Here is a 25,511-nt window from a genome sequence, read left to right as displayed (position 1 = left end):
CAGAATTAAACCACTAACATCTGCAAGACAGACAAAAAGCGAAAACAAAATAAAAATTGTCTGTAAAAAAGAAAAAATTGTTAATGAATAAAGGAAGTCATTCTTTCATTTAAAAATCTCAGCAGGATATCTAAATGTATCTAGACGGCTGTACTGTTCTATAAAACAGATTCTCATGATGATAAAAAAAGCTTGACAATAATTCTCTATTTTAGACAGGAATAACAATTCTTTTGTTCCAGTTGCTCTTCAGCTGACACCTTTTAAGTAGGGAACAGTCACTTCAGTTTTCAGGGGAAGCCAAAAGAGATTTACCTGTATTTCATCTCCTAATCAAAGCTGGCCATTTGCAATGCAATCAATATTTGAACCTCATTTCCCTATGTGAAGTTACTTCACAGGCATTTAGCTTCAGACATTGTGTGTTAATAAAAACCAAACAAAGCAGAACCATATTCTGCTTTCCTTGGAAGTAAATGCAATCTCTTGCCTTGATTTTGGAGGTAACAGCATCGTTTCCTGAGTGCAGACAGGAGGTATGAACAACAAAAAGCTCACTTTGGCTCCCTAAGGCACAGGGAGACACCACACAGAGTTTTAAAGCCATTGACCGCTCTGACAAACTTACAGAACAGCTCTAGGAAGAGTTTTAGAGGTGAACAAAAAAACCCCAACCCAAACCAGCCAAACATCAGTGCACGCCCCTCAGCCGACTCCCAGCAGAGAAGGGACGAACAAACGCTTCTCTCCTGCACTTTACCCAATAAATGTGGGATGTGGTGCAATAATATGGGATTTTTCCTTGCACCCATTACAGCCTGACAGTTCTAGCAAATCTTCATCTCACCTGAATTTCCTGATATAAATATGTAAGTAAGTGGCATCACTTATCTGCTTCTCAATCATCACAACATTTTTTAAATAAGCCCGTTTGGCACGCTCACAATCATAACCAAGTATTTCCTTAAATACTTAACCTCCTTGCACAAAATAGACAACAAAATCTGCTTCTTTACTCACTGTAGAATATATAAAATGCTTTTACAAGTGTACAAACACTTTTGGATGATTATCCTTAAGGATTTTTTCGATACAAACTAGAAGAGAATGAAATTGGAATACTGCTTACTATAACACTATGACCACAGAGGTTTTTTTCCTCCATAACTACATAAATTCTTGACAACCAAGAGGGGTTACTCACTCAAACACAGAATCACCTACACTTGCTTTAGAACTGGGGCTGAGTTCAAATATTTCTTTCTCTTCACTTCAAACTTCACTGACGTAATTCAGCTGAAGATAAACAAGGAGTAAATTTTATGCGGCAAAATACCATATATGTGCTGTTCATCAAGCAATTTTTTTTTCAGTTCAGTGCTGTTGTCCACAGCACAGCAGATCAAATCTAAGCAGTTCTGGCAGTGATCTTCAGTATTGCACAGAAGCTTGTGTATTACCACCAGCAGCACAGTCATTTCAATCGTGAGGAAAGCACCACGATAAGCAGGTGGCTAATCAGCAGATTCTATTAAATTATTTGGCCATTTCTATCTAGTCCTTGGTGGATAATCATGCTTGTCAAAAAAGCTGCCAGTGTGGCTGAGCAACCAGTTGGCAGGCTGGACAAATTAAGGTATAAGTAGATGAAGACACAAGAGATGGCTTAGATTAAATTCTGATTCCTGGCACGTTTTATAGGAGATGACAGGGGCACACAAGGCAGAAGAACCCCGTCCCCAGAGGATTTTGCTCACACAGTAAGTGTGTGCTCACTTCGCTGCAGCAGCTTAAAACATGGGGAAGAAAAAGAGTGGTCAGAGTCACTCTCCCTCACCAGAGCAGTGACAGAGCCAGGAGCACCTCTGCATGCTTTTCTCGCCCCAAACTCAGCTCTGCCCGGCTGCCTGTAAGCGTTAATCCCAACTCTAACACTGAGTGTGCCTTTTTTCTAACTAAGAAACACAATGCACAGGGAGAAAGAGGTGGTGAAAACCGAGCTGGACTGCAGCTTTGATCATCTCTGCTGGGCACTTGGAAAATCACCTCATGAGTAATGAAGTCAAATGTACTGCTGGCTGCTCTCAGCAGGAAGGGGAAGGATCATTTTGATATGATCACATAAATATTCAAACAAATGGGTTTGGTGTTTTTTTTTTTTTTACTTTCTGCAGAGCACTCACTACATAGATCAACTTTTAGTCTGATTGCTTCAACCACTGTACTTTTCCTCTCAGCATAATTTATATCACAACACAAGCATTTTAGCACATAAATCGTGCTACCTCCAAGCAGACAATGATTAAATATGCTAAAAAGCTTTTAGCAAGTATAGGTTGACTGAGTCATTCATTGCATTTACAACGTTGTGCTACAAAGCAAACTTAAAATGAAAAGTACAGAATGTCAAATAGAAGTAAACAATCTGTCATTTTATACATACTCAGGCAGAAGCTGAAATTCTTGTTCAGAATAAACTGACATCCAAAGTTCGTTGCCTTACAGTGAGTATTTCTTGCTTCATATTATGTTATTGCTTTGCAAAAGAATATTTGGAGAGGTATTTGGTTGCAGGATGAATTGCTTTTTGAAGAGCAGCTCCCCATTATTTCAAGCAATTCTTGTGGTTTACAGCAGCATGATTGAAGTGACTGGGTGCAAGATGAGCACTGGGGCTCCTCTGTGCTGCTCCCTGGGAGTGCTTTGCCAGCTCAGTGAATCCGCCAATTCACAGACGATGCCTGGACATTTTAAGAAGGACTTTGTTTGCAGAAACAATTTCATCTTAGAAGGTGCACTTGAAGTACAGACATGCAGCTATCTAGCACTCTTTGTGAGTCATTATCTTAGAAACTTAAGACAGCTCTGAAGGGAGATGTGTCAGAGTGTAACCAATATTTCCGTGATGGCATTTTTCACGACAGCATCGCCTAACTGAGAGACGTGAGCAGATGCTTTCCTTCCCAAGCACAGAACCTTCAACTCAAAGTCTTGGGAAGGCAGGAGTTACTCACAAAAGTAAGACTCAGCAACTCACCAGTGGGTTATTCCTCTCTTGCCCTGAATTAATACACAGAGCAAAGGACAGAAAAATGGGAGAATGGGACACAGGGGAAGCTTCCAGCAGCTTCTCAGAGAAGCCACCCCTGTAACCCCCCAAGCACCAAAAAACCCTTGCCACACAAACACAATACACAAATACATCAGCAGCTGGGGACGGGGAGCAGAGCTCTCAGTTTGGGGTGTTAAGTGCCATCAGAGGACAAACCACAATACCATTATTTCCCCATTTCCATGAGATTTTATTTAACCACTTCTCTGAATCCCGCTGTCCCAGCAGAAACCCTGTTCCTTAGGATTCTGCCCAGCAGCTGCATCTGCCCAAAATGTCAGATCTCCTATTGGAGCTGAGAGAGGCCAGAGGAAGCACCAGAGCCACTGCTGCCTGACCTTGGCCAGCAGCAAGACAAGAGAGGCTCAGTTCAGGATGAGGACACTTCACACCAAGTCAGCCAAGCAGACAGATGCTATTTTACTTCAAGGGTATACATGTTTTGAAAAACTGAAGCCTTTCAAGATTTTTTCTACCTAAAAGTTGGATACTAACACAGGACAGGACAAGGGGCAGCAGGGCACTAAAACACCTTGTGAAAGACAGATTCTGCTCACTGTCACAACAGATAGAACTTGTCAAAAAACAAAACAAAACAAAAAACTCACAAAATATTTCTCCATACATTTTGCTAAGGCTTACAGGCAAGCACATGTTTATATTTTTTAAGAGAACTGGGCAGGTTTTTACTAAACCCAGGACACACATCTTGTTCACGGGCATCAGCTGTTTCTGACCAAACTTGCCTTGCTCTTCACTGGATTCATCTGTCCGACAGCCCGAAAAATTGCTTTCCTAAAGAATGAGAATAAACTAAATCCATATGTAACATCCCTCCTAACCCCAGAATTGGCCAAAATAATTATGCAGAATCATAATTCTCACTGCCTTGAGTTACAGTCATTGAGGTTTGGATCTGGGAAATCTCCACATCTCAGATGTAACTGAACCCTAATTCTTAAAAGATGCAGCACCTTCCTTGGAACACATCCTTTTGTGAGCCCCAGAAACACAAGGAGACCCAGCCTCTGCCTTGGGTCCCTGGGTCAGCAGTTTTGCTCCCTATAAATGCAGGAAACCCTGCCTGAGGGCAGCAAGGACACAGGACAGCAGGACTGAAGGGCAGCAGAGAGGATGTCTGGGGAATCACACACATCCCAAAGCATAATCTGCAGCAGGTCACCTCCCTAAAGCACACAAAGCTTGGATTTCACTTTCTCACACAAAAATGCAGAGTTCATGTGAGGGCAGGGCATTAGCTTGAGGCAGCTTAAAAGGTACATCAGCATCACTAAAAGCAGCTTGCATTTAAAGTCTGTGCTACAATTATTTCAGAGCAAATACTCTTCCAGGGCTTGCTTCAAAAGACTAAATTGAAAAATATCACAAGAAGTGATTATTACCCTGATAGCTATTCAAAATGCAACATGATTCTTTCCACACAGGGAAATTGGTTTGATTCCCCTTTCCAGCAGCAGAATCAATATATTGTTTTAAACATAGATACGATTAATTTTAGAACATACGGACTCTGCCATGTGGTTGTTTATTTACATGGGGTGCTTTTATTTGCTTGGCACTTTCTGGTGTTTAGGGTGTCTTTCAGAATAAGGAAGAGATGTCCGGACACATTGTGGGCTAAACCAGAATATAATTAGAAAGCAAAAGCTTTAAGGGATCCCTCTTTATTATATCCACAACACTTGAATGCATTATCTAGCTCTGTGCTCTATAATAGAACACTCAACATAGAGACAAACCAAGAATAAAAATAGCATCATGAACAGCCCTCCATATGTGTTTTCAGTGAGAAGCACCATGTAAATGCAAAGAAGCTACAAAGAATCTGACTGCATATTTTTCATATCTAAATTCTGTCTTATCTGTTCAGGGGGAAAAAAAAAAAAAAAAAAAAAAAAAAAAAAAAAAAAAAAAACAAAAAAAAAAAAAAAACCAAAAAAACCCACAGTTAACAGATCCCTTAGAGTCTGTTCACGTAAAAAAAATATATATATATATATATATATATGCTAAATATAGCATTTCTCAAACTGTTCATTCACTTATATAGGTATACAGATTATTTTATTCAAGAATTCCCAAAAAAAAAAGTTTAGGCTTAGGCAAAATTGAGTAAAACCAGCCACAATCAAGTGTATCTTGATATACTATATATATATGATATAAATGATATACCATCTCTGTATATCCTGGGACCATGATAGCTGTAGAAGAATCCAGAAGCGCCTTGGTCATCTGTTTAATTAGCATGGACCACAGTTTGACTTAGAGAAAACAAGATTAAATTCCTGATATTGCCAGACTAACAAGAAATTTGTTCAGATAACTTCTACGCTATGGAATTTGTATCCAATTATAAGACACGAGCAGCAGAAGTCACAACTTCTGTGCAGACAGGAGTTGGAAGGAATTGTAATTGTAATTCAAAGTCCTTCCCGAAGAGGAAGATAATAGTGTTAATGAAAATCAGCATATCAAAGTGTGTTTGCATATCAAAAGATAACTCAGCCCCAGATAAACAATGTTCATTTGCATCCTTACAAATTCCCAGAATTAATCAAGGCACAATATAAAATTTCCCTAACTTAATTAGCATGAACAAAAGGGAAGTGAAAATCCCTATATACTTCTTTGAAGACTCATTAGTGCCCAACAGCATCCTGATAACGTTCAAATGCAATTAGAGAGGGGCACCGGAGGAGAACACATTTTAAAAGACAGAGCCCCAAAAGCAGAGGACTGAGATGCTGCCAGAAGGCACTGCAGAGAAACACAATGTGAGGTAACAGCTTAATGACAGGCACATTCTCTGCAGAACAGCTGCTTTTGTTTGATGCTTTTTTTCCCCCTGTAAATTTATTCTAGTTTTATAACCACTTCACTATAATAAAATTTACCGCCCTGATTTTGAAATTGTCAGCAAGAGGAACTCCTACTTACATTTACTTCTTTGGAATTACTCATGGAGAGATGCAAGGATATCCATCCTGCAGCAGCCTGAAACTTGAGACAAGTTTGGAAAGTCGATGGGACAAAGTGCATCTGCCATTAAAGTGAAATGCTCAGTCTGAGAACTGGGATTACCCAGTGGCAGCTCCAAGACTTCACCAGGAGATATTTCATAAGATAATTCAGTGCATAAAGAGCGTGTGACAACACTGAAAGCTGCATCATCAAAAACAGGACAAAAAAAAAATGTAAAACAAGAAAAATATGAACCAGTAAAATTTTTTCAAATACCCATGACTGAGCAACTCTGAAAGGCAAAACAGCATTGCTGATTCAGAGCCCTGTCCTCAGGAAGATTCTCCCTTGCATAATAAAGGTGCAGGAAGCACCAGTCATCTGCCCTGTTATTTATGGATAAAAAGTCCCTTTTTTCGGATTTAATTGAAGTCCGTTAATTCCTGGATAAGAAGTCCTTTATTCAATAAAGGTTTTTGGGTTTCTCATATTTGGGTTAGGATCATGCCATGTAGTCAATTTAAAAACATTTGCAAACCGCTGAGAATATTGATAGTTTTAGCCTCCAATTCTTCAGTAAAATATTCTATGCCTACTCCATCACTTCCCTCAATGAAGAAGCAGAAATAACAATTGATGAGTGACCTCCCTGTCTTTACCCACGAGCTGCTTCATCTTCTTCCTCCCCCCTGCCCTGTTGAGGAGGGTGAGTGAGAAAAGGGCTGGGTGAGGATTTGGCAGTCCCACCCCTGCTGCAGGCAGGAGAATTAAAGGAGAAACCCATTCCAGAGAGGAAAAGCTGCTCTGCAGTGGAGTGACTGGCAAGCAGCTGGAGCAGAGGGCACCCCTGGGCAGCCAGGAAAAGGCAACAGAAATTTCAGCTTGTCAAGAAAGAAAGAATCATATTCACAGTGTGGGAACCGAGGAAAAGGTCCACTCCAAGACATTTAAGTCAGCAGTTATTCAAAGCATCCTGCCTGGAGCCACAGGCCGTGGGATGATCACAGCAAAGAGAGTGTTTTGTAGCACATCAAATATTGTACACATGGTGCCAGCATTCAGCAGCAACTCGAAGCCACTGACTGACTTTGCAGCAATAATGGCTCCAAGCTATTTATCTAGACTTGCTAACAAAAAGAGTCAAGACAAAACTCTATGAGATAATTCAGTCTCTTTCTTTATCAAGTTTATCGATGCTGACAGCAACAAATCCTAATTACTTCAGCTAAGCCATTTTAATTGAAAGTGCAGTCCTAGCCTGCTGGATTAGTAAAAGAAAAAATAAATCATGCATTTGTGCAAGAGAAATTTATTTTAGGACAGCTGAGCACTTTTGTTGTGGGTATTCAGTATTTTTCTGCAGTACATTAATAGACATTTATTTGCCATAAAAAGACACAACAAAAATAGCAAATGGGCAAGGAAGCCATGAACACTCCAATGTAGAGAGAAACTTGCAACTTGATCTTTTGGCCAGAGGATGTTAAAATGGCAAAGCAAACATAAAACCCAATAAGTATGGTGGGACAGGAAAACTAGCAGTGCCAAACTAAGAGTTCAAACACATGAGATCAACAGGAGGATTTAAAAGGAAGGAAATGAAAGCAAACCAATAAGATACCAATAACCAATACGGTTAGAGAAAATAAACCAGGTGCATTTAAGGGAAATGAAGCATTTTAGATATAGTGAGAACAAAATTAAAGTAAGACTGATTATTGTTAAAGGCTGTTGATAAAATCCTAAACAAGGACATAGCCTAAGGAGAAGTAGAGCAGATAGTTGTGGACTCTTTGCTTAAGCAGACGTGTGTCCTGCCTATCCCACATGCAATACCAAGATTACTGCCTGTGACAGAAGGAGGAACCCGTTCGGACTCCGCATTTTCCAACTGGCGCATCCAAAAGATTCGCATCTATGAATCCGTAAAGCACCACTCAGATAAACAGAAGGCTTCTAACCTGGAAATGAGCCCTGTGCCCTGGCAGCCAGGAGGGACATCCACGTCCTGGGGGGGACCAGCACAGCATCCCCCGAGCCGGGGATTGTCCTGCCCTGCTCTCACTGGGCTGGCCTCACCTCCAGTGCTGGGGCAGCTTGGGGGGCCACAACATGAAAAAGACATTGAGCTGTCAGAGAGCATCCCAAGGAGGCCACAAGGATGGTGAAGGACCTTGAGGGAAGCCTTGTGAGGAGCAGCTGAGGTCACTTGGCTTGTTCAGCTGGAAGAGACCGAGGACAGACCCCACTGCAGTTAGAACTTGCTCACGAAGAGGGGCAGGCAGCGATCCCTTCTCTGCGGTGAGCCGTGCCAGCACCCCAGGGCAGGGCTGAAGCTGTGTCAGGGCAGGTTTAGGTGCGCATTAGGGACAAGTTCTTCCCCCAGAGGGTGGTGGGGCTCTGGAACAGGCTCCCCAGGGTGGTGCTCACAGCCGCAGCCCGGCAGAGCTCAGGGAGCGCCCGGACAACGGGCACAGGCTGGGGCTCTCGGGGATGCCCCGTGCAGGGCCAGCAGCTGCACTCCATGATCTCTGTGAGTCCCTCCCAACCCAGCATATCCTGTGAAATTACAGTGTTTAATAAATCCATAAAAAGCTGCATTTCAGAGGGTTTGAAGGATTCCCTGGGTAGCTTTAAGATGTGAAAACTACAAGGGCACCCATGGAGTTACAGTCTGTATAACATATTACTCTACAGAACAATTACTGTGGATCTCATAGAGAAAAAGAATTAAAAGCTAAAATGTAATTAATGACAGTCAACATGGTTTCATAATCTTTCCACGCTTTTCTAAGTCTTCTCAAACAAACCTGCAAAGCTGACAAGATTACTCATCTGGTAGATCAAGCTATCTTGACATATATTTGAATTTCTTCAAATTGTTAGATTTAATTCCATATAATGTTGGCACCAGATACAGTCTGAAAGGTATCAAGAAAGATTACAGAGCTCTGGGAGCAGCAGTAAATTACTCTGGAGCTCAGGTAGCCTTTTTATCACTCCTCCCAGTCAAAAGGGAAGGGGTTTGAAAGGGCAATCCAATCTGCCAAGTCAAAAAATGGTCACAGGACAGGTGCCAGAGCCAGGGCTTCAGCTTCTTCTTCACCCAGAGGATGGGTGGGCACTGGAACAGGCTTGATCAAGTGCTGCTGAATATTTTTATGAGCAACACAAAATCTTTGCTAATAAAGTTTGCAGCTAACACGAAGTTCGGTACAGTGAAAATGAAGACAGGTAATAAAAGCTGCAGGACCAAGTGAATTGCCTGCAGACCAGTCAGAATCCATCTCAACCTGTTTTAACACAGCCACGCTGCAGGTAGTGGTGGCAGGATTACAGCACACAGACACAGGAACTCGCTCAGACCGACCTCAGGGCATGTCTGGAGCACCCTTCATAAAACAGAAAAACTGTTAAAATCTGGGTAATGGCAGCAATTATGTATATAACCCCAGTAAAACATTGCTGGAAAACCACATCCTTTCAGAAAAAATGAGCTGCACAAAGGGCAGAATAACACAGGAATGAACGCAAAGGACAGATGTAGAAATAATGTGGAAAAGCAAACTTTACAATGAGGGGCATAAAAGCTTAAGGCATATTAAAAAAGATATGTGAGTGCCCTATGGTAAATTCACAATGAAGTAAATATGATGGTGGGGAGTTTTTTTCCTTCTGATGCAAATAATAATAAAATCCAACAGCTTAAGTTTAAACTTGCAAAATTCAGCATGAACATTAAGATTTAATTTACCAATGGGTGAGCAGGGGCTTACATAAATGGAAGATGCATTGGGGAAACCATATCAGTTCAGACCATTGGGGCAGTCTGAATTCATCTTTAGAGGTGTGAGTAAATGAAACAAACTGGTGCTTGAGCTGGAATCCTGAACACAGGCTGTGAATGCAAGGGAGGAGAGAGCAGCAGGAGACAGAATGGTCACTAGAATGGTCAGAGTCCCTGCAGTGCTGCATTGTAAAGTCCTGCTCATTCTGGTAAATCTTGCACCCACTGATATTCAGAGCAGCACCATTAGGACTCACTACCACAGACACGTAACTGATATTTGGTGAGTTTTATATTGCTCCAAAAAGGATAATCACGCTGAGAGGAAGAAACTATGTAACATCTGATCCATTAAAAAAAAAAAAAACAAAATACTTTGAACAGTTAATTTAGATACAAATGAATCGCTGCAGAAATGCTGCCACCCAGCTGTAAAAAAACAGGGAGAGACTCAGCTCCCAGAACATCTCAGCTAAGAGGAAAGCTACTGAAGTTCACTGACTTTTTAGTTATTTGAGTCTTTTCTTTGCTAAGTTCAGTTAAAATCTGTTCTGCCAAAAAAAAAAAGAGATAAGTTTATGTATTTGCTTACACTATACAAACTAGGTAACCTTACAGACTCTCTAAAAGCTTCTGAGCACATTAAAAATGTACATCTGATGCATTTCCTATTTCTTTTTTGCACTAGAATGCCCCTTTCATCTAGGCATTATATTAAAAATAATTATTAAAAGCCAGTGTAATTTAGATAGTAGCAATATACCTCATTTGAGAGAAATGGAAGGGTTCTTTTTAAAGGGGGGGAAATAAAAAGAAAGTTGAGGTCCAATTTTCAAATCTGTAATGATATTTAGCACACAGTAAAACCAATCTCATCAGCATTATTTAAGAAGTTCTATTGAGAAGGCAATTTCTAGATGAAATTAATAACTTACAGATGACTATGAATGCCTGAGCAGTGAATAGAGTGTCAGATGTTTTACTTCCATGCCTCTCCTAGATAATGCAGAGAACAAATACCTAAGCCTCTAACACATTCAAGTACAAACTCTGAATTACTGTATTCAAACCTGACATTTAAGACCAAGAAGATATTTGGGGGTTGTGCTCTTGAGTCATTTAAAGTAAAGATCAGAAGTCAACAAATGAACAGTGAGACCTGAATTTTAATTTACTTCACACTGCTGAGTAAATCATAGAGTCATAGAGTGGCCTGGGTTGGAAGGGACCTGAAATATACCCAGTTCCAACGCCCCTGCCTTGGCCAGGACAACTGGACTGGGATGTTCAAAGCCCCACCCAGCCTGAACAAGGAAATGCCAGGACACTAGTCCAGCCAGCAAAATACTGAAATTCAGAAGATATCAAGACCATGAAACAGGGATTAAAGGCAACCTTTGTACAGTTCTCTCACAAGACCTTTTCTGGAACTGCAAACATTAAACTCTTCATTTTTGCAAATTTTGCCACGTAAATCCAATACACTTCCCCCTCTAAATTTTTTAGGGGACAAGCACAAGGAAAGGAATTGTAGTGGTTACGAAGTGTTCTGATTATGTACAGCACAGAAGACAACCAGGAGAATACAAACTAACCCGATTTAGCCTAGAACTGGCAGAGTTCCCCAGACAGGTAAGGGGGAAGTGCCAAAGGACCAAAGGGTTCCACCACAGCAGCACACACTTTCTACAAAGCAGTTTTGCAGAACAGTTGTGAACCACTGCAGAAGGTCTAAAACTAAGCAATCCAAGAAATTTCGTCTAGTCTAGTGCTCCTGCAACACTCGAGCTTAATTTAATAAGAAATAACCCATTAGCGCACAAGTGCTTGCTCCTGTTCAGGCTCTTCAACAGGCGCCAAGGGGAAAACGCTGCAGATCACAGAGAATAAATGCAATTCCAGCAGCCATTCACACCACAACTCAAAGGGGTCAGCTTTCACCCACACTTCCCTCCATGTCCTGCTCGTACCATTAAATTCTTATTTCACGTGGTCACTGCAATCGGGTATTGTGTACAAGGAGCCTATGCTCCCTTCTGCTGGAAGGATTCTAATTGCAATGCTCTTCAACTGGTAACCCATGAAGTAAGTTTTATCTGAAGTTTTATCTCTTCCTGACAAATGGAGTGATTAGCAATAGGATAATAGACTAATGTCACTCAGGAGCATAAAGGGCTGTTTGTAAATCTAAGTGGAGGTGATTACTCACAGTAACAGAGGATTATTCAGGCTGTTAGTGCACCTACTCAATTGCTGCCTTTCACAGGAGGGTTTAGGCACTTGGCTGTATCCAGGCAGAATCACAGCACGGCTGAGGTACCTCCGGATCCTCTGCACAGAGCAGGGTCAGACAGAATAGATGGATCACCTTGTTCAGGTGAATTTTGAATAGCTCCAAGAACAGTCACTCAACTGCCTCTTTGAGTCACCACCTCAAGTGTTCCATCACTCTCAGAGAAAATAAATATATATATACACATATACATGATTATGTTTATTTTCCTGCATTTCAATTTGTGTTTACTGCTTCTTGTTTCGTTGTTTATTGCCTTGTGTGCATTGCCTCACTGAACACCGATGAGGAGAGTCTGCCTCCATCATCTTTACTTCTCCCCACACCAGGCATTCGTTCTGCACACTGGTAAGAGCCTTCCAAGCCTCCTCTTTTGCAGGCTGAATGGTCCCAGCTCTCCCAGCCTCTCCTCGTGTGTAAGAGGCTTCAATCCCTCCACCTGCAGGGCTCTTCCCTGGACTCACACCCGTGAGTGTCTCTCGTAGCCCAGTCCTGGACACAGTGCTCCAGATGCAAACCCACCCGGGCTGAGCAGACAGGGTCACCTCCCTTGGTGTGCTGTCGCTGCTCTTCCCAAAGCAGCCAGAGGCTGCTGGCCACCTTGCCCACAACTGCTTCCTCACTCTCAGCTTGGCATCCACCAGAACGAGGCTTTTAGCTGCAAAGCTGCTTTCCAGCTGGTGCTGGTACACGGGGTTACTCCTGCCCAGGTGCAGGAGGTTGCATTTTCTCTTGTTGAATTCCACAAGATTGCTGTCAGCGCGTTTCCCAGCCTGTCCCAGTCCCTCTGAACGGCAGCGAGGCCGTGGTGCACCAGTCACCCCTCCCAGCTTTGTACCCTTTGCAAAATTGCCAAGGGGTCACACTCTGTCCCGTTATCCAGGTCAGGAATGAGGAGCGCTGCTGGCCCCATCACTGACCCCTGGGTACACCCTGGTACACCAGCCTCCAGCTGGACTTCTGCTGCACATCACAGCTCTTCCAAAGCAGATCAGACTGTGCTGTGAATCATTCTGCTCTCTGAAAGGCACTACATTTTCAGCAAGGCAGATGACAAGCCAGTTTCACCTTTTTTGTACTCTTAACTGCTGAGTCAAGGCGATGCCACTAATTACAGTTCTGTTGGCATTTTGATTGCTTCCCATCAGCTTAGGAGCAACCCAAAAGCATCACACATATCTTTGAGATCTTTGTTTTGCATAAAAGTTTGCATTATCCATTTCACCAAAACAGCAGGTATTTATGACTGGTGACAGCTTCCATCCCATGAACATAATTATCTACAACCCAGCAGTTCAGCGGGATATTAAAGACAGATAATGACACTCATGCACAGCATTTAAAAGATGGATTCTGCCCCCCAGAAACAGTATGATTGTTCTGGACCCAACAGCACTCCAAAGAACAGGTGAAAAATTCCACAGCAGCTTTTTATGGACAGGAAAGAGCATATCCAGAGGCAATGCAGCCTCTGCAGATGTGTCTGCGGGATTATACCATTTTGTCTTACACAGTACTTCCCCTGGCTGAAAACCACAAGATTTCTCTTCTGGAAAAGACTTTTTCCTACTGGGTAAAAGTGATTGGCAGAACTTATCCAGCTATTTAAGAGTTCAGAGCTATGCAGTCCATTCTGGAGTCTTAAATCATTAACACAGCATCAGGGTTTGGGGGTTTTTGCTTGTTTGTTTGTTTTTTTTTAATGGCAAGGATCACTTTGATAGAAAACTGGAAAGAAGTAAGCTAAAAAAAGACAGAAAATAAGCATTTTAGTTTCAAAAAACCACACAATTTCTAAACCCAGGAAAGTCTGCCTATTTTTCTATTATTCTCATAGTTCAGGAGATAAGCCACAGCTGCATTACATTTCACACTTGTAGCTCTGAGCAGTCAGCAACTTGTATATTCCATCACAGAACTGCTGGGAGCTCTAGAACTTATGTTTGAACTACAGAATCCCATAATAGAAATATCTTTAATAATCTAAATACATGGATTTTAACCATGGGGTGCTGCTCAACCACTTTGCCCACATAAAATTCAAGTTACTTAACAGAGTATTATTTACGCACCCATAACCTCAAATTTCCTTATATACAAAGCAGGAAAAATGTAGCCATAGAAAAGAAGATATTCCAAAATGCACAGATACAATTACAGAAATGTTTCAGAAATGAAACAAGAAGTTTGATTTTATTTTTTTTTTTAAACCAAAACTGTGTTGCAATCTGATCTGGTTTCTGAACTTGTTTTCATTACAACTGATCCTATTTAACCGAAGGAAATAAAGGTCAAGTGACATATGGTCCCACATGGCACAATCCAAATGAGCTGGAAGGAAAGACAAGCTTTTCACTTCATTTGTCGGTCCCATTTCCTCTGACACATGCAATGGTTTTAACCACTACCAGTTATGTTTAAATAGTGGTCCCCTGAAGACAGAGGACCAGAGATCTGCAATTTGTGACAGCTTAGAGTTAAGGCAGAGCTGCTGTTCTTAGCAGCCCTGTAGTACAGTGTCTTAATCTGTTTAAGCAATAAAACCCCTCCAATACACAGGTTAAACCCCACCATATTATGCTGCTAGTGAAGCTGTTGGATTAAATCAGAAGATATCCAATAACCCATGCACTGCCCATGGGGTGCATCATTACTGGGAGCTATGAGAGTAAGAGCATGTAAGAGCAGGACCTTCTACAGCTCGTTCCTGGCAGCTCAAAGCATTAGGAGCTATTTAACCAAAAGGATCCAGCCCTTTGTACAGCAGCTCAAAGCTCCTAAAACACCCTGTCTCACACAAACCCCATGAAAATACTCTTTTCACTCATGTTTATTACGTTAGTCTGTCCCAACTTTCAGGCCAAAAAAAAAAAAAAAAAAAAAAAAAAAAAAAAAAAAAAAAAAAAAAAAAAAAAAAAAAAATCACACATTTTTCATTAATAGGTTTTCCAGATTTTCATTTACACGGGTGGCAACAAACCAAAAGAATCCATCCATTTCTACCTACAGTTCTGTTCACAAATCCTGCAATTGTGGTGCATAATTTTTGTTCCTTGTTATTGCACTATTTTTTCTACCAGGTATGTAAAGTTATTTTGCACATCTCGAGAGTTACATTAGACTCCCACAATCTGTGTGCAAGGTGATATTTAGACTGTTCTCCGGTAGCAAAATTTTAGTTATCAAGACATTATCCCTATTCGCTCTGTGTTTGTTTGAACAAGTTCATGATGGTGCTCTGGCTGTGAAATGGATGAGGTGTATGAAGATACACATGTATTTGAATTTATTTAATTTTTTTTTAAACAGCAGCCTTGAAGATAAGACTGTAATCAGAGAACTTGCGTGTTTGCAGATATCAAACCCAGTTCATTGACAAAGTAGGACCTGCAGTTTTAAAAGCAACTGATGGCTGAGATGGACTTGAGCTACAAAACCCAGCAATGTCCTTACACACACACCCTTGATTACTAGTTTTGTGTAATTAAGTCATTGAATCAAAAATATGTCCATAAGTAGATTTAAAACACGACCAAGCCTCTTTCATTAAAAAATAAATAACTCATCTCCCAAAATCAGCACGACCAAAAGATGAAAGATGTTCCCCTCCAGAACCGTGCAGCACACTCTGTGTAGGCACATTCCTGGTGTCCACACTCTGCAGGTGTCTCTGCTCAGACCATAGGAATGCTTTTTAATTTTTTACATCGATTATATCTCTTCCCACTGCGAAGCACCCACTCTCTAATCAGGACCTGAGCCAGCCAAGGTCTTTGTAGCTATCTTTTTATCACAGGGTAACTAGGAGGCACCTCAAGCACCATGTGCTAGCCAGCTTCTGCTGTGTAATCAAGGTAATCAATAATCCCAATGCTCCTGCGTTCCTGCCAGCACACCTAGAGACTAAACTGAGCTTGAGCACAGCAAGTCACTTCAGGGCGAAGCTGCTTCTCCACTTGAGGCCCTGGCATCAGGCCAAATGATTTTTGTCATCAGCAAGTAGAATCCTGGGCAAGGCTTGCTAGCTTGTGGAGTAATGCTTCCCTTTCACTTTTAAATTCTTCCTGGTTGACATCTTCAAGCTCCTCTGTCCCTGCTTGATTTCTGTTGTATAAGGAAATTCAGAGGGGCTAGGACTGAGAGTTTTTGTCTTCCAAGGATTATGTTAGACAGCAGCAAACACGGTTCAAAGATGACTCCTGTAGAACCAACCTGGAAATCCCCATGGAAGGATGCTCCCTGCAAGTGCTGATTTGTCTAAATCTCAGACGGGTGGGTAGGGAGCACCCAAAAAGCACCCTTGAAGTGCAGTTTCCTCACCCTGCCTGATGCAAGCTAAAATTTCCAACACTTCAACTCTCCCTGCGGAAAGCCACGTTCTTGGAGAGCACAACCACACTGGTGAGAAGCCACTGGAGCTTTCACCCTCAACACACTGCCCTGAGAAAACATTATCAACCACAGCCAGTCCAGAATCAGCCATTTCAATCCAGAGCTGTTCACACCTGGGCCATTATAAGTGCCCTTGTCACTCTCTACATCTCCCTGAAAGGTGCCTGTGCTCAGCTGGGGTTGGGCTCTTTCTCCAGGCAGCACTGACAGAATGAGGACACAGTCTCGAGCTGCACCAAGGGAAACACAGGTTGGAATTAGGAAGATTTTTCATGGAAAGAATAATAAAGTACTAGAATTATCTGCCCGGGAGGTGGTGCAGTCACCCTCCCTGGATGTGTTTATCAAAGCCTGGATGTGGCACTGGGTGCCATGGTTTAGTTGAGGTTTCAGGGCTGGGTTGGACTCGAAGATCTGAGAGGTCTCTTCCAACCTGGTGATTCTGTGAATTTCCCATTACCTCTGTGCACGTTGAGCTGATTTCTATCCAGCATCCATGAAGACTCCAGGCCTTCCTTTCCTGCATGCACTAGAGCCAATGCTTTTGTGTGATCATCCCAACACCCAGCCGTTAAATCTGGGGGACATCATCTCCCTCAGAGGCCAACTCCAATACCAGAGCCCAATCAATGGCTGCCCCAGGCTGCAATAAACACACTCAGCCAGCTCACTGCAACCCCCTTCATTCACAGCCCCCGTGGTGCTGGTGTGAGCCCGGGGAGCATCCCAGGATCGCGTGTTTCATGCTAGAACCTTGGAAAAGGACACCACACAACCAGAGTTACTGGTCCCAAAGCAACTCTTCAGCTGATTTCAGCTGTGCTTAAAGGGAGAGGGATTATGCAGTTTTATTAAGTGTTATTCTGTGTTGGTATTTCAAAAAAATTCCTGGGAATGGGACAGATATTAGCATCCCCCACAGTTGCTGCTGCCAGATGTGGCTGACAATCTTTTGCTGCCCGTTTTAATAGTAACTGAGGCATTTGCAAGGCACTTATATTTTAACATTTTCCTCCCAGCCTCCACTGAGGAGTTTGATGCAATTATGATTCAAAGATCAAGAGAGAACAATTTGGCTTAAATGTCTCCACCAGATACTGGCTGCCAGAGCAAAGACCTGCCGAATTTCCCAGCCCTTGAGAATGAGCCCCCTCCACTGCAGGCACCATTTCATACCCTCCCAAAGGCAGTTAACACTTGTGTCTCCTTTGCCTTTAGTAGGAGACTTTTACAGACCTTCCTGGGGCAATCTATTTTTAGGCTGATTATTAACTGATTTAATTATGCCCGATTTATTTTTACCCACCTGTACTCGTGGAAATGCTGTCTTCCAATGTGACTTTTTTCCTTTCTCTCTGGTACTTAACCCCTTGCTGTACCCAAGAAAGCAACTATACTCCTCACCTTTTTTTTTTTTTTGCAAGTTTTACAGGCCAGGCTTTTCCAGCTGCTCCTGAAACAGGCAATTCATTCCCTCGGTCAATTTTCTCTGTACCTGCTCAAGTTGAGAGTTCATTACCCTTGTGTAGAGTGTAGAGGAAATGCCTCACTTGAAGGACTGCAGCTGCAGCCACTTCACATTAAATAAAGAAACCTTGTTATTGATAAATGCACCCAGACCTCACTATCCTGTCCAGGACATCACTCTTGGGGAATTTCCATAGGTGTAAGGAGCTGTTCAGCATCCTGTCCTCTCAGCATTCGAAGTGTCTCCCTCTAGCATGTATCATGCTACACAGAAATGGAGTTATGCACACGGCCAGCCCAAAGCACAGGCTCAATTTGAGGAATTCCTTGATTTGAGGAATAATCAATGCCCCCAGTTTTGCAACAGGTTTCAATAAGAAAAAGATCTGACTGTGAACGTCTCATCGTGAGGTCACATGGTTGCTGCTATTAACTTAAGAACTGAGCAAGGATGCTTTAATTAAAAAAATTAAAACTGACACCAGCTCTGTCCTTGAATAGAGTCAAGAGTCGTGTTTTTCTCAGCTTTTCCAGGCAGGGAAACAAGCAGACACATCAAGGAGCTGCTACTTCCCAGGAGACCAGATCCTCCCTGACACAGTTTCCCACGAGTTCACATCCAGATGGAGCTCTAAGCCCGAGGCAGGGAATTGCTCAATCGCAACTGTTGATATTATACCATGTGAGAAGCAGAGCTTGTTCAGTGGCTCCTGCAGGGCTTTAAGAAGGAGCAGCTCTAGCCTCCAGCACGACTGTCCCCGAGTGTGACCACGCAGCGTGACAAGGCACACGGGATCTCAGGTGTCAGCCCAGGAACCTGGCTGCTCACCTGATGCATTAAGTTTTATCTCTCATGTTTTTCATGTTCTGTGCTGCCCAGGGTGCAGCTCTGAGCTCACACTCAGGGTCACTCAGCTCTCTGCACACAGCAGCGACACAAAACAAATCCTTTTCCTGCTGCACACCAAGGACAACTTTCAGCCCCAAAAGCACAAACAAGGGCGGCTGGAGGGAGGAACAAGAAGGATGGGACCTCACAGCCTGGAGCTGGAATTGGACAATTAAACCCCAACGTGCAAATGGACCAAAACTGATCAAAGTGTGAGACCTCGTGACCCTTTGTCCATTTTGGGTCTACCTTGGGTGTAGCTCTGGCCAGGCTCTTGTCCTGCCCAAGGTGTGTCCTAAAGGCCTCTCAATAAATATCTGCTTCATTCTCTGGCTCTGTCCAGCCTCTGTCTCAAGTCAGCCCTCCTAAGGCTGACATCCATTAGGGCAAAGCAGCTGGAAGCAGCAGAGCAGAGCACGGGCTGACTGCTTACAGAAGATGCTACACAGGCCACAGCTGCCCCTGCTCTGACCTCCTTACACAGCCACTCTCCACTGCACTTTTTTCATTAAGCATAATTTATACAAGTAGAAAGACTGGAATAAACAAGGGTAAGCCTGTCCATCTCCCCTGCACCGTCCAGGAAGCACCAATTCCCGGCTGTGTCGTGTGAGCAGCTCCTGGCAGCCGTTCCCTGAGGAATCTCTGGGTTTGTGGTATGGGAACACATCATGCTGCACGCCATGCCCTGCCACACTCCGCCGTCCCCAGCCTCTAGACACTCGTTTCAGAAGCTCCATCTTTGCACGTGACAATAAAGGGGGGAAGATTTGCTTTAGCAAGAATTTATGTAGAGGAAAAAAAAAAATTAATAGGACAGATTTTGTTTATCCTGAGATGTATCTTGAACCACCAGAAGATGCCTCCTAATAACAACAAACTCTGAAGAGCAACGTTTCAAATACAAATAAAACGCACACTTGAAATCCCTCCTCATCCAATGCAGCATCCCCTAGGGAAGGCACATTCCCTGTCATGTCTGGCTTCCTGATGCAGGAGCTATGATCAGACATGAGAATCCATCACCGTGTCCTCAGGCTAGCTACCCCAAGTTATAGATTTGCCCTAGCACTAAAACAAAAACCTACACAACTTTCCAAACTTCCCTGGCAAGGAACTGTTAATTTTACGTGCTATTCGTCTTTGGAAGATTTAGTCCAAAATAAAAACAACAGCTGGCCTGATGCTGAAAACTGTCATTCAGCTCAGTACCGTGGGGACCACCCAGTCAATGATAAAATGTTTTACTATATCAGCTAGAGCTGAGAAATGTAAAAGCAGTTCTGTAATTTAATCACTGGTTGTTGGAAGAGCTGAAGAAAACCTCTCCATTTGTCATCCATATGTTTCAAGAGGAAAAAAAAAAAAAGAGGCTGGTGTATAAATGATGGGTTGCAAACACTGTAATGAGTTCTGTAAATTCAGCACCTTCCATCGAATTTCCATTTTAATTTCATGACTCAGAGCCACTCAGCATCTCAGGTGGGATTAGTCCAGCGCCTAATGCAATGACACTTCTAGCAAAAAGTTGTACATTATGTCTTTACTCACTTTGGGATTTTTGAATTAGCACAGCGTGGTGCAGCACAAACATACAGTAAAGTACAAATAAATAAATGCTCCCAAATCTCCTGCTAATACTAATAAAAATATCAACGCAGCATGTTGTTTTATTCAGCAGTCCAACACCACAGTGTAAGAATGCAATTTATTCAACATTTTACTCAGGAGACTCCTGAAAGAATAATATATTCAGAAACTCCCAAGATACGCTCACCAGTGGTGTTTGAAGATTGTCTATTTATATTTTACAATGTCTTCACAGAAGAGAGGTTAAAATGCCTGGCTGTGTCTCCCCTGCCTTGTGAACAGGGAAAAAAACACATCAATACTGCTCTGAATCTGACTCCCCACTGCAAGCCAGAGAGCAACTTGTCCTGATGAAAGCTAAGAAACAACACAGGAGTTTAGCTGAACAATTTCACCATAAAACATCGCGCTCTCGGGGTAAATTGAACAGCAGTTTAGCAACTGTGCATAATGGCGGGTGTAATGTGCAAGGTTAAGAGGCAAATCAAGTAAAAGGCAAAAAAAAAAAAGGCAAACTAAAACAGTGGGGATCTCAGATAGGCCTGATATCTCTGGTAAAACAGTTCCAACCCTGGTGCTTCATCAAAAACCTGACAGCAAATCCAAGGAGAGGCTGGCACTCTGCAACGTTCAGCTGACACCTGCTTCTGGCTCATGGGGGTTTTCATCCTCACATCAGTGTTGTGAGAAGGGGAAAAAAAAAAAAAATGACAGCACTTGACAAGGAGAACAGTATCAAGAAGAGCCATGATAAAGGAGTGATGGTGGGAAAGCAGCACAGAGCTGTGTTACAAGCAGAGCCCAGTGATTAGAGTAAGATACCAAAAGGTACTGCTCTCATTGGTTTCAGTGACTAAGAAACTCATACTGTTCTTAAGTGCCTTTTCTCTGCTCTTTAGGTGTTTAAGCAGATTTAAAGATCAGCTGCTTGGTCATTTGCTGGCACATAAATCCCAGATAATGCCTGCCTCCTGAACGGTTACTTCAAGTGCTGAAGTGAATCACGACCATCTGCCCACTGCCCTTGGCTGCACCTGCCAGTACCATTCCTCCCAAAAATCCAGTCCCTGGCACTGCAGCTCCCATGTGGACACACCAACAGCAGTGGTCTGTACTCCCAGGCAGGTCCCTGCAGTCTCCAGAGACTGCCTGCACTCTTGCATGTTGCTGAGGCTTATCTCACCTGAATTCTTTAAGGTCTCCTACAACCCAAAGCAGTCTGTGATAAACATCATCTTGCTCCAACTCTCAGGAAAAACCACACACTGAATTAGCCTTAAAACATCAGACTCCAGAACAGAAAAATTGCCTGATAAGGTCTCCAACACAGCAGCTCCCTACTACAAACCCTATCTCCAGTTCAGGGATCCTTTCAGTGAAACTCGTCAATCTTAAGGCACTGTGATTATTTTCAAGAGTTATGAGAATTAAATCCCCAATGTGATGATGAATCCAAAGTGATTGCCCCTCTCAAAGTTGCTGACAGATGCTCAGAGTACACAGGAGCACACGAGCAGCTAGAGTTGGACTGCACAAGAATCCATCTGAGGCTGCAGCAAGTGCTGTCCCGTGTTCTGAGTTGGGCTCAGAGCTCCTTCTCCTGCCTCCCCAGCCCTGGGGTGCCACTCAGACTCTCTCATTCTCACACTTTTCCTCAGGAGCCTTCACTTTCCTGCATGAAGGCCACTCCAGCATTTTGGAAAATGGTTTCAGTCCTTTGTTTCTCCAGCAGCATCAGCTGGGACACACAGATATCAGTGTCCCCAGACGTATCCTGCTGCCTCCAGTGGCACACACATCCAGGCACAGGAGGATAAATGAAGACTTTTAAACTCGTGTGAGAAAACTACCAAATACCTCTGCAATTACTCAGACATTTCTTTCAAAAAAAGCTACACCAGCCTATCACAGACCGTGTGGGGGGGAAAATCAACTACATATAGGATTGGTTTTAATTTTAAATACTGCATTTCTTAACAGTTTAAAGATTGAGCCGAGCAAATATACTGCTAAGTGTGTAGGAATTTAAATGGTTTCATCCTGGTAATTTCCAGGCACATGAAATTAAGTAATAATACAAGCAATAACGCATGCTGCTCCTTGGAGTATAGAAGTTCTGAATTTTAAAAAAAATCATTTCATCATTAAAAGCAAATGCTTTCTCAAAGTCATCAGTATGATCTGCCTTTTGATGCAGAGCAAGTATCTCAGTCTGGTTTTTTAAGACCATGGCAGCTTTTCAAGCTTACTTACACTTCTTTCTAGTTACACGTCTGAAATTTTCTATTCTTGTTTGTTTTGAGGGCTTCCATTCAAGTAGAGTGGACTCAGGTTACAACATCCTTCAATTAGGGGCTTGAGTCATTAATTTGATTGCTTAATGATGAATTGAAAAATTAAATAAGCCAAGAGCAAAAGTTTTGTCAACACTTGAGATGTTGGCACCTCCCTCTGGTAGTGATAGATTAGCCTGGAATCTATTATTTGTTTATGAATATCCTATTACTTTAAAAGCATGGATTATATGTATTTCTGCTCATTGTTGACTTTCACTGCAAGAAATGTTATTTATTTTGCTAGAATCAATGAGAGTTTCTCTTGTGCCATCTGGCAGCCTCATTTGCACGTTTCACATTGAGTACAGCAGCACCATTAATTATCTGTTTAAGTTTCCTCAACACAATGCTTTATTTTTATTATCAGAAACTGTTTTCCTTCTGATCACCAGCAGTAAATCCATATTCTTCCCAGCTAAACATAATTTCACATTCCATTTAATCTCAGATGAGTTCCTTCCCATACATTCAGAATACAATTTAGGATGCAGATGTCAGGGATTTTTAGGGCCCTGGCTTTCAAGCACACACACAGCTTCCTTCACAGAGGTGAAAACCAACTATTTGACAGATGTGAGGTGCCTGCTGCACAAGCAGGATCCACAGCACACACTTCAAGAGGCAGCAAGGGAAGTTTATTGCAGCCATTGCCACCACAGGTTGGCAAAAACAGTCCCTTGACTTGAAACACCACCAGGAATGGCTCGTGCTCTTGTACCCAAAAAAGAAACCAAGCCCACCTCTGCCCTCAACAATCCCACCTGCACTCCTGAAGGATTCCTCATGGTGCATAAAAGGGATAAAAAAAGCACTTATCTGAAGGGAGCAGGAGAGGAGAGCCCTGGAACTCCATTAACACAAGACACCGGGGTAGGAAATTAAAGAGCCAGAAAGAACCATCTGGGTTACCAGTCCCCTGCCATTTAGGGAGCTACTCCAAATGCTTCCTCCCTCTGTGACTGAATGCAGCCCCATTGCTGAAGTGACAAAATCACCTAATTTAGCATTTGCAGTCAGGCTGTTACCTGCCACCTCTGCCTTTTAAGTCACAACAGATTTAGAGCAAATTTGGGGTTTGTGTGTTTATGTTTTGGTATTTGGTGGGGGTGTTTGTTTTCTCATGTGTTTGCATGTATTTTATAGAAACAAAAAACATAACACTTATCTAGGCTTCACACAACAGAAAAAACCTTCAGAAAAAAGTAATTAGAATATTTCACAGAGCTATTAATGGTCACATTACTAGCTCTGTTAACCATGTGACAAACACCCAGGGAGGCTCATTCAGAATTTAACGTAATATAAAACACCTACATAATGCCCACAACGTTGTGAAACACATATTATTACTTCAGTAAATCCTTCTAAACTGCTGACTACCTGTTCAAAAGCCAAGAGCCTCAATCTGAGAGGTGAAAACATCCTTGGCAAAACCCCCCAACGCCAACCACACAGCTCCACGTGGACACAAGACCCCAGCAACATCCATCTAAGCCTCGAAGTTTTATTCCTCATCTCTTATCACACCATTAAACCGCCCAGCAAACCTTCAGTCACTGCTGCATCCCTGTTGGGCTCTGCTCACTTCAGACTCACCTCTACATTCTCCCCACCGTTTTTTCATTTGCTTTGCCAAGCAGAACGTTGCTCTCTCCCGCGCCAGACTTCACGTGTAAGGGCTGTCTCAGGTACATGCAGCACTTGTTCTACTTCCATATAATCCTGCAGAGCCCAGAAACAAAGCCTGGCAGGGACAAACCAGCCCAAGTGCCAGGACGAGCCCTCCCTGCTGAGCCAGGCATATTCTCAGCTCCTCAGGGCCATCTGTCAGTGACTGCACCTGACAAGGGAAGCAAGTGCAAACACCTGAGGCAACAATCACCTTCCTCCCATAGCTCCACGTACCCTACAGCTCTAATGCAATGAGGTACAAGCTGTGGGGGTAGCTCCAGAGACAGCTGCAAGCTGGTGAGTGGCATCTGTCATCTCAACAACCATTTCAACCACTGAAGCTCCTCTCAGAGCTTGCTGTGTATGACTTTTTTTTTTTTTCTTTCCCCCAGGTGTGCTTCTTTTGCTCACAGAGTTCAGGATTTCAGTAGCAAACCCTCCCATTGCAGCACCACCCTGCAGTGATCAAGAAGGGAGATCTCTGCACAAATTCTAACCCCACCGTACACTTGTAAGGCACAGACCAGCCCAGGTCTGCCAAAGAAGAACAGAATTTCTTCTGGGCACTCAAGCACCTTCTTCAGATAAGGTAAGTTCTAGAAACAGCCCTTGAATCTCTGTGTAAGAATTTTATCACTACACAGGGATGCCTGTAAGTTCTCAATGGGTATTAGTGCATATGTGCTGCAATACAGGAGACAAGAACTTGGAGTTTGGTTTTATGTCCCAGTGCAAAATGAGTTCTGTTCTGGACACAGGATCAAATACTTAAATTAACAGCAAAACCCAAAAACGTCTTGGAAAAAAGCATAAAAGGGAATTTTATCACGTTTTGGGGGAAAGCAATTGGCACATTTTTAACTGCCCAAGCTGCAACTGCATGAACTTGAATTTGAAATATAATGAAGCTGGAGAAAAAAGGACTAAACACACACCCATGATGTTTTAAATGCACTTCCTCCAAAGTTACTATTTAACTGGTCTTAATA

The 25,511-nt window shown here is 42.7% G+C and overlaps 1 long non-coding RNA gene across 1 annotated transcript in view; it reads right to left on the bottom strand.

Annotated features, from left to right (window-relative positions):
* LOC131378690 (uncharacterized) overlaps positions 1-24,625 on the bottom strand; it is a 60,819-nt gene extending 36,194 nt beyond the window's left edge. The window contains exon 1 of the long non-coding RNA XR_009208458.1: positions 24,448-24,625. This is a non-coding gene — a long non-coding RNA (uncharacterized LOC131378690). The remainder of the gene's footprint in view (positions 1-24,447) is intronic.
* Between the last annotated feature and the right edge of the window lie 886 nt (positions 24,626-25,511).

The sequence above is a fragment of the Hirundo rustica genome, chromosome 21 (assembly GCF_015227805.2).
Source record: "Hirundo rustica isolate bHirRus1 chromosome 21, bHirRus1.pri.v3, whole genome shotgun sequence".
NCBI classification, from domain to species: Eukaryota; Metazoa; Chordata; class Aves; order Passeriformes; family Hirundinidae; genus Hirundo; species Hirundo rustica.
The sequence above is the reverse complement of the archived record's forward strand: the minus strand, read 5'-3'. Positions and strand labels throughout refer to the sequence as shown.